This window comes from Peromyscus eremicus, chromosome 8a, assembly GCF_949786415.1.
Source record: "Peromyscus eremicus chromosome 8a, PerEre_H2_v1, whole genome shotgun sequence".
Taxonomy (NCBI): Eukaryota; Metazoa; Chordata; class Mammalia; order Rodentia; family Cricetidae; genus Peromyscus; species Peromyscus eremicus.
The window spans coordinates 29,712,968-29,722,562 of record NC_081423.1 but is presented as its reverse complement, the minus strand read 5'-3'; the positions used below and the strand labels follow the sequence as shown (position 1 = coordinate 29,722,562).

The 9,595-nt window shown below is 49.9% G+C and overlaps 1 protein-coding gene across 1 annotated transcript in view; it reads left to right on the top strand.

Annotated features, from left to right (window-relative positions):
- Nucleotides 1–298: 298 nt before the first annotated feature.
- The window catches only part of Cyfip2 (cytoplasmic FMR1 interacting protein 2), a 119,170-nt gene continuing 109,873 nt past the window's right edge, over nucleotides 299–9,595 (top strand). The window contains exon 1 of the mRNA XM_059270392.1: nucleotides 299–402. The gene's annotated coding sequence lies outside the window, so the exon portion shown is untranslated. The remainder of the gene's footprint in view (nucleotides 403–9,595) is intronic.

Below are 9,595 nucleotides of genomic sequence, written 5' to 3'. Positions count from 1 at the left end.
TGGAGCGGAAGCTTCCTTCCTTCTGGGGTGGCAGGTGTTGCTGGTGATGGAGGCAGCAGCAGAGAAGTCGTCCCTCCTTCTCCACCTCCAGAGTCGGGAAGCCGAACGCTCTGAAACAGGAAGGTAGTCCAGCGCGGCCCTGGGAACAGGAGGTTGCAGGTTAGGGGTGCGCAGGGAGCCCCTCGCCGCAGCCATTTCCGGCTCTTTGTGTGACAGCAGCCGCGGCGAAGGGGCCGGGCACGGTGGCCAGGGGAGGAGCCGCCGCGGGCGGAGGGGCGGGGCCGCGGGCGGGGCGCGGCCGGTGGCCGGCGCAAGCGGCGGAGCCGGGCTGAGCATCCTGCGCCCCGGCGCGGGGCCCTGCGGTAGCCTCGGGCCCCTCCCCTGGACCTGCAACCGACCCAGGTAAGGGACCCTTGGAGATGTCGGGGCTGATGCGAGGACCGAAATGCTGCCTAGGCGGAGGATGCGCTCCTGAGGATGCGCGAGGGGCGGGCGCCTCTTCTCCCAGCCCGCTGGGGGCGCTTGGCTTGGCGCCCGAGGCTGCGCGGCCCCGGGTCCCTGGAGGCCCAGCTGCAGGCCCGGCGCTGCCCCTGCTCCCTTCCAACGTACCGGGCGCCTTGGGCAGGGAGCGTCTCCCAGGAGGCGCCGGTACAGCGCGGAGCTCCCCGCGGCGGCCCCAGCAGCAGCAGGTGCGTGGCCTGGGCCGGAGCCGCCCACCCCAAGGGGAGACAGGGATAGTCTCGAGGACCAGGGGCACCTGTAGGGGTCACGAGCCAGGCGGGGGCCACATCCCTGTGTCCAGGTACCGCAAATCTCTGGCAGGTCCGCGCCTCTGCGGTCGGCGGCCACCATCACTCCGCCAATGCCAGCGAGAGCCTCCTGGGCCCGCCTGCTAGGCAATGGGAGACTGGGCGCCCCCCGGTGAACCGGAGCCGGGCGGAGCCGGGGCCGCAGCGGCGCGGTTTGAGAGAGGAGGACTCTGATGAGCCAGGAGGCATGGCTGACCTGCTTCGAAGCCTTCTGGCCTATGCTAGCACCTCTCTCCCCAGCTGGCTGTGGGGGAGGGAGGAGGTAGGGTGACGGAATCCTGGGGGACAAGGTTTCCTTCATATGTAGCTACCCACCTGACTGTTTGTGGGAGATGGCTATATCACCCCTAGGGAGGTAAACCCTCCTGTGTGCACAGGAAGGGAAGGAGTAGCCTGTGCTTCAGAGTGGGGGCAGGGAGCATAGTCCAAATAAATGATGGTTTTCTACCGCGACTGGCCAGATGCTTCCCAGCCCAGGGAACCTGACTTTGAACTTGGCTTGCCTAGTTTATTACTGACCACAGCCCCACGGTTGGGCAGGAAGACTTGGGGGACAGACTGCAGACAGGGTCCCAAGTCAAGAATCTCTTGGCTCCGAAACTACCATTTCTACCTCTTGCCCCCTCCCCTTAGGGCAAGAAGTGACCATCCTTACTCTTGGGCACAGGCCCTGCTAGAACCCATGCCTAGCACTCAATGCACCACCCCCTTGTTGGAGGACGAAAATATAGATTCATATCTATAGTCAGGATTGTAAAGTCCTCGAAGGTAGTTGTGTCCCCCCCCACCATGCCCCCTCTGGGGCCTTCCCCCCACTCCATGCAGCGATCTGTGTGCCCCTTCTCTCCTGTCAAACTTGCTTGAGAGAGGAGCCAGTGAGTGGTGTTTATCTTGAAGAGCTGAATACAAAAGGGTTTCCCATTGGATGCAGAGCAGGTACCTCAGAAGTCATGGGATCAGAAAGGACGCTGAGGATAGGAGACATTTTAATGGGATACAGAGCTGAAGTCAAAATATTTGGTATCGCTAATGGTTGACTTTCAGATGGAAGCTAGATGTGGGAGTGATAGTGTCACCAGAATGACAGTATCTAGCAGATGTCAGCTTCATTTTCAGTCAGGGTTGCTTTGGCCTGGTGGGCAGGAGTCCTGAGAGAGAGAGAGAGAGAGAGAGAGAGAGAGAGAGAGAGAGAGAGAGAGAGAGAGAGAGAGCGCTTGTGAGCAATAGGTCAGGGGTTACTGTCACCAGAAGGCTTTTGTTGATCACCAGTCTCCACTTGTGGGGTGTGAAATTTTCCCATAGAGAGTTCCTCACTGACGCTAGCTGCCATCTGCCCCACAGTTACAAAGCCACAAACAGCATGCTATGGCATACAAAGCCAGCGCCTCTGGGTACTTCTGCTTGCTGAGCCCCAGGCCAGTGGCATTAGCTCACTAAGCTTCTTTATTATATTTCCTGGCCAGATCTGACTGGTTGTATAGGAACCCAAGACTGCCTTGTTCACTCTGTGGTGGAAAATGGAAAGGATAAGCATGATTTAGGCATTAGGCCAAGGGTGGGGGGTATACAGCTGTCTAGGTTTGGAGACTTTTGCTCAAATCAGATCACATGGAGCAGCAATTTAACAGTGGGTAGAGGGCTCCGGTGACAGAACACGTACCCTCTGATTATTGTGCCCCTTCTGTGTTCAGTGGGCCTCTGAGGCTGTCATGGACCTGAAAGCTAAATTAGGTACTGAATAGGCAACAGGCTAATTAGCATTGGGAGCAGTGTTGCTGGAAAACAGTATAGGGCTCCTGTCCTCACATCTCAGCCTCAGCCTCCGTGCTCAAAGGGGCTTCTTTGGGCCACTGTTAGCCCCAGGGTTCCACCAAGAGCTTCACAAAATGGCCTTTTTGTAGCCTCCATGTGGCCACCATAACAATGAGTCTATTTCTTTACTGGCAAGTATTAATTATTCACTTAGAGTTGACGAAACCAGACGTCAGTCACCTCATTGGAGCCTTTGTGAAAGGCCTTGGGTCTTGTCAAGTTGAGAAGCAGAGCCATATCTAGGGTCCAGCGGATGGCCTTGCATTTTGTAGCTGGAGGTGGTTAGTGGAAAGGGGAGGCAGGCGGCGGTATGTGCCTTGCAGGCTGTGAATGGGAGGCCAGCTGTGGTGGGAGAGGGGCTGGTACATCTTTGGATGTTCTTATCAAACGAAGGATGCATGAAAGCGCTGAGCAGAATGTGTGGCACACAAGCACTCTCCTATTTATATCTTTATCATTGTGATGCATTATTTACAAGATCACTGAGAATCTGGTTCATGGGCACAGTGAACTCCCAGCCCCCTCTAACGTCTCCACCTCTGAGGCTTACCTGAATCTGGCCTTTTCCAAGAGGAGCTGGTCTGCCGGATCAATTGCGGTGTGTGCCAACGACGTTGAAAAGGCATGTGATCAGACAAGGTGTTGGCCAGGGCTTCACCTGGCAGCCGCTGAAAGTGAATGTGGTAGAACTTGAGTAGGCAGGAGGAAGGGGGTGGGAGTGAGTGAGCAGAGGTAATTCTCACATTTCAGCATACACAGTCCGAGAAGAACGTCTTCCTCTGTGTGTATTCAGCATTCTGCAGCCAAACCAAAGTGTCAAGGGCAAGCTTGGCTTTACTGCTGGGACAGACAGAGCAGCGCAGTGGACTTGGGACGGGGGATTTCTCCTTGGCTTCCTGTGTACCTTTAACATGGCCACTGCCTTTTCTGACTTCAACAGTTGAGCAATGGAAAGCAGTCTGCTCACCCTGTTACCTGTCTGCCACCACCAAAGCCCCAGGATGAGATAATGTCTCTGAACCCCCAGCTGGAGAAGAAGTCATGGAAAGAGGAAGGGAAAGAGGCTCCGGAGCATGGCTCTTTTGGATGGGTGCCTCCGTTCCTAAAGGGACTATTTATTAAGTGTATTTTGAGTGTCTATTTTAAGAGTTGAGTCTGTGGCTTCTCCGTACCATGGAGCCAAAAGGCTCTGGTTGAAAGGCACTTTGTGGTCCACAGCTTCTATAACGCCCTTATCTGTATAGGGACACTTCAGGATTCACCCAGTGTGGGGGGATGGCCCCCAGGATGCAAAAGTTTGGACAGTAGCTTTGTAGCTATGGCCATTGTACTAAAGACTGTGTGTGTGTGTGTGTGTGTGTGTGTGTGTGTGTGTGTGTGTCTCAGAAGACATTCACTTATGCCATGCTTCTTGGGCCCTGGTGATGGAGATGTGAACTGAGTGCACACTCTTGAGAAAAATGGTGGGAGAGGACAGAGCAGAATTGGCATTTTGAAAGCCTCGTGTCATCTCAGAAGCAGTGTGATGGCAAGATAAAGCAAATAGAACCTGCCAGAGGAAGAGACCCAGTGATGACCTCATTCATGGGGCCCTCTGATTGGGTGCTGGCCTCAGTGGCCAGTCTTCTCAGAGGAGAGGTTCTCGGATGTTAGTCTCTAGGTAGGATGGAGGGAGTTTTGTATAGTTTTTCAAGTGAGTTTACTTTTCTTGTTGCTGCCACAAAATACCTGACAAAAGCCACTTAAGGAAGAAAGGACTTCTTTTGGCTCACAGTTTAAAAGGGCACAGTGCATCATGGCCGCAGGAGCGTGAAGCAGCTGGTCACCTTGCATCCCCAGTCGGGAAGTAGAGAGAGATGAATGCTGGTGCTCAGCTAATTTTTTTCCTATTAATTATTATGATTGTTGCTATTCTTCCTTTTTTATTGATTCTGTGATGGCAGCCCATGGGATGGTGCCACTCACTCAACACTGAGGGTCGACTTTCCAGTTTGAATCTTGTCACGTTGACAGTGATGATGAACTCTGACAGGATGTGAGGCTTTCCCCAGACAGTAAAGGTGGTGGGACAATTAGGAGACTTTGGGAGACTCTCTTAGTTTGGACCAGTTTCCTCTGAGAAAATTAAACAAGCAGGGGCTGACCGAGAGAATTGCCCAGCTTTCCCCGAATGCCCCTGAGATCAGGGAACATGCAGGGCAGACCCTCATCACCGAGAGTCATTATCTCAGTGCTGAGGGATACTGAGAACTCTTTTCAATTTGTGCTTTTAAAATGCAATGCTTTAGGATTGGTTTCAACAAAGGGTGAATAGTGAAGTAAGAATTAAAATCTAAAACTCTCCCCTCAACCTCCAATTCTGTCACGGCTCCACGTGGGAAAGAGATACGGTGACACTTCTTAGAATGGGCAATAGGGACATAAGATGGAAGGATTATCTACAGAAGTTTTCTTAGATTCTTAGCTGAGTAAGGCTTCTGTAGATAGGCCACCTTAAGGGACCATAGTATATTTTGAATTTCCTTTTCTTTTTTTTTAAGCAGAGGACATGAATTTGGGTCATTGGCTCATGCAGACAACAAATCATTCAACATTAATGAAATATGCAGTACCTAGTGCCCTTCCCTTTGTGCTAGTTCAAGGCATCAAATCCAGAAAGGAAGTCTAGTCCTGGCGTCAGTGGTAACCTGAAGAATTTGTAGTAGGGTGAAGCAGTTTGTGATGGGAGAGGGGATGGTGAGTTCTAGCCATGAGTTCTGTGGGAATATGGAAGAAGGATGGCTGCTGTGGAAGAGGCTGGCCTGGGTATTGTTGTTGTATTAAACTGGCTATGTAAGCCCGTTCTCGTACTTCTAGCATGTTTCCTCCCTACTCCCCATCACCTTTCTCCTCCCCCTCCTCCACATTAGTCCCCTCTATTCCTCTAGACACTTTTCCTTCTGCTCTCATGCCTGTCCGTCCGTATGAGACTTTATTCATCTGTATAAAATCTAGGACTCATAAATGAGAGAAGACGTGCGATATTTGTCTTTTCTGAGACTAGCTTAATTCTCTTATTATGTTGAGTTCCACTTGCTTCCATTTTTCTGCACATGACATGATTTCATTTTTATGGCTTAAAAAACTGTTTCATTGCATACATAAGTCATATCTTCCTTATGCATTCAGAATGGGTTGATCTAGACTTGGGCCTCGACACAGGGTGGGATTGGAGAAGAGGAGAGAACAAGCCACAAAGCTGTGGTGGTAGTTTGAGCAAAGGCACACAGCCAGGGTGTCCTTGAACAGACTGATGACACTGTACACTCTGGCTGCCCTGGGCAGATGGTCCAAGCTGCGGAAGTGTGGCTTTAAGAATGGTCCTTCTGTGGAGATAAATGTCCCAGCTAGCATCAGAATTATTTGCCTACGGCTTGGAAAGGCCCAAGGACAGAAGATCAAGTACAGTGATTCTTAACTGGTTGCTTGGGGTTTTCTAGTTTCTTTCCTTCTTTTGTGAAGTACATGTGGTGTACAGTAGTCACGTGATCAATATCTCACATTGCTTCATCACCATACTCCACAGAAAGGACAAACGTGTTGTCCATGGTGTGATGGGGGCACTCCGAAACCTCTCCTCATGCATAATAAAATGTAGCTTGTGAGCAGACCTCAGTGCTTTAGCTGTGAGTTGCAACAACCTCTGCAACACAGATTCTGACATCATGGTTGAAGCTACTAGCATACTGGCCTCCATATTTACTTGTGTGTGTGTAGTCACACAAGCATGTGTGCGTGTATGCATAAGGAGGCCAGAGGTCAACTGTGTAACCATGGATGTCATGCCTCTGGATGTTGTCCACTTTGTTTTGAAACTATTATTATTGTTATTATTATTATTATTATTATTATTATTATTATTTAGAGACAGGGTTTCCCATGGGCCTGGAGCTCACCAATTAGGCTCAGCTGGTTGACTCAGTTGACTAGTGAACCCCAAGGACCCACCTGTTCCCCACATCCCCAGCACTAGTGTTGGAAGCAAGCACCAACAAGCCCAGCTTTTATTTTTTAAAATGTGGGTCCTGGAGACCCAACTCCATTCTGAATGCCTGCATAGTAGGCACTTTACCTGGTGAGCTGCCCTCCCAGAACCCAGTCTCCATATTTCACGGAGAAGGTGGTCCTTGTAGAGTAAGCGAACCTGATTCGGGAGCCTAAGTCAGTCTCAGATGGAGCCATGTTGAGATTGCAGGTCCACAGCGAAGAAGACAAGGTCTGCATCCTCCAACCTAGAGACCGACCCTGAAAGAATCCCGGGTCAACCAATACCACATGGTCCTTGACCCTGAAAGTCCCTCAGCAGGTTTCCTCAGCAGATGGCTCCTTTAGCAGGAGCTTCTGAAAGCCTACTCCCCTCCCCACATACAAGTCTCATTGGGGTTCCTCATGTGGCAGTTCGCTGTAATCCCTAGCGGGGGCAAAATCAGCTGAGCACCATGGAGGGATGACTCCCGCCTCTGTAAAGGACTGGGGACTGTGGCCCTGAGCTTGTGGCATTTGCTTATTTTTGCTTGTCACCAAAAAGCCTTCCTCAGGCCACTAACACCGGAAGCAGCTGAGACAAAGTGACCAATAAAATGGCAAGTCCCTTTGCCCTAGCAAGGCCCTTTTCTCCAATTCCTTGTAGAAAAACAAGAAGGCGAGATTGGCTTTCTGCAGATGTTCAAGTAGAGGCTGACTTGGGCTTCTTTGTTCCACCCTTCGCTCCCCTGGGAACAGAGACGCTGCAGGTGTGACAGGGCTCTGGTCCCAGGGGATAGGCAGTGAGGCCCTGCCTAGCCAGCCAGTGGTGTGTACTGGCCAGGTGTCTGCACTGCTAGCAAGGAGGTCTGTGGATTGTCTTTCAGAGTAAAATTTAATTCTGTTCAAAGCGATATGTGCACACGCTTTTGAAAAATAAAGTATTGAAAGGCTTGTAGTCCGGGACAACCGGGCAGAGCGGGGCATCCCCCAGGGGCTATTTCTTTGAGTAGCTACATCCAGTCTCTAACGTTGTGTTCACACTCTGGGCTTCTCTCTTTTGGAGATTCACTTTCGCATATCACATCCTGTCCTCCCACCCCCACTTCCCAATCTGCTAAGACCTCTGTTTTAACCAAATCACATGTAAAGCATCTCTATCATTAAGGTGTGCCATTGATGAGAGCAGGAGGACCAAGTGATGTTACATTTCTTTTCTTACCTGGTGTTTTGTTTCATTGGAATATCAGAAGGTTTTTTTTTGTTTTTTTTTTTTTTTTTTTTTTTTTTTTTTGTTTTTTTTTTCTTAATGTCAAGTTAAATGTCAGATGCTGCGTCAGACCCTGCCTTCCTGGATTGCTGTGTTAGTCCCTAATGAACCACGTCACTGCATGCAAGAGCCGTGTCTGGGCCCCAGTTTCTGCATCCCTGGGAAGGGAACTCTGTTGGATCACTACTCCTTTTTCTTTTCTGTTTATTTTGAACCTCAAAACCTCTCAGCCCCCTGCCCCAGCGGTTTCCTATCGTCTGAGGAGTCTCTTCTCCAGAGTGGAGCAGATGCAGAAGAGATGAGAATGGTAGGGCAGTGGCTGTAGTGGTGCCTACCTGCCATTCCAACACCACGGAGGCCGAGGCCAGAGAACTGCTGTGAGCTCCAGGCCAGCTTGGGCTCGTAGTGAGACTCTCTCAAACAGACAACCTGCTAGGCACGGGAGAGGCTCACAGCCAGTTTAGAGGCTGCGCCATAGGACAGGGTGGAGATGTCTGTTCCTCTGTGTATCCCTCCCACTGTCTCCTGCTCCATCTCTGGCTCGCTCTGTACCCCACTTGTTTATGTTATACCCACAGGTTCTTAAAAATACTGAATTTGGGGGGGTGGGCGCCTTAACTTTGTTAAGACATAGTTGGGGTACTTGATAGTTCACCATTTAAACCATGTAGTTCTGTAATTTGTAGTAACTCACAAATCTATGCAACCACAATCTCAGATCATTTTAGAACATATCTGGCATCCCCCCAAAGAGACCTCATGCTGTTAAATAGTACCACTGGTGCCCTCCAAACCCACATCCAGCTCTAGGCAACCACAAGTCCGTGTTGTGTCTCCATAGATCTTCTAGACATGCTGTGTAAACAGAATCATGAAGTGTGGAGCCTTTTGTTTCCAGCATAATGTTTTCAAGGCTCTTGGGTGTATTCAGGGTCAAACCATGTATCTGGCTGAATAATATCGTGTACAGTGGTACTGATTTTATCTCTCAGTCCGTTGATGGGCATTTGGTGTGCTTATACTTCTGAACTGTGTAGTGTTTCTACACATTTACAAGGCTCCTAGTTTTATTATATTTTATATATTTATTATTTATTTATGGGCTCTATGTCTGTGTGTACCATAGCAAGTGTGTGGAGGTCAGAGAACATCCAGCAGGAACCAGTTTTCTCTTTCTACCATGTGGGTCTCAGAGCTTGAACTCCGGTCACCAGGCTTAGCAGCAGACACCTTTACCTGTTCAGCCATTTCATGGGTCCCTCACAACTTCCTTCTTCTTTTTTCTTTCACTTTCCTTTCTAATCTGGGTTCTTTTATTTAATTTTCTTCTGTAGCTAGAATCTCTAGCATGGCACTGACGAGGAAAGGAAAGAGCAGGTGGTCTGTCTTGGTCCTGAGGGAAAAGTGCTCTGTTTTTCCCCATTAAGTCCGATATTGGCTAGCTTTTTTCCCCCCATCATTGCTATTTATCCAGTTGAGTATGTTTTCCTGTATGACCTGGGATTTTTTTTATTTCTTTGGTTTCTTTCCTCCTTTCTTTCTTTAGTTCTTTTATCAGAAGAAGGTGTGATTTTTCTCCACCCATGGACAAAGCCTAATTGAGTTGTAGCTGTGTTGTTAGTGGAGACACTGGGTGTACACTGGACACATGCCTTGTCTCGGGGACCTAGTTACAGAGCAGGGGAGAGAACACAGCAAATGG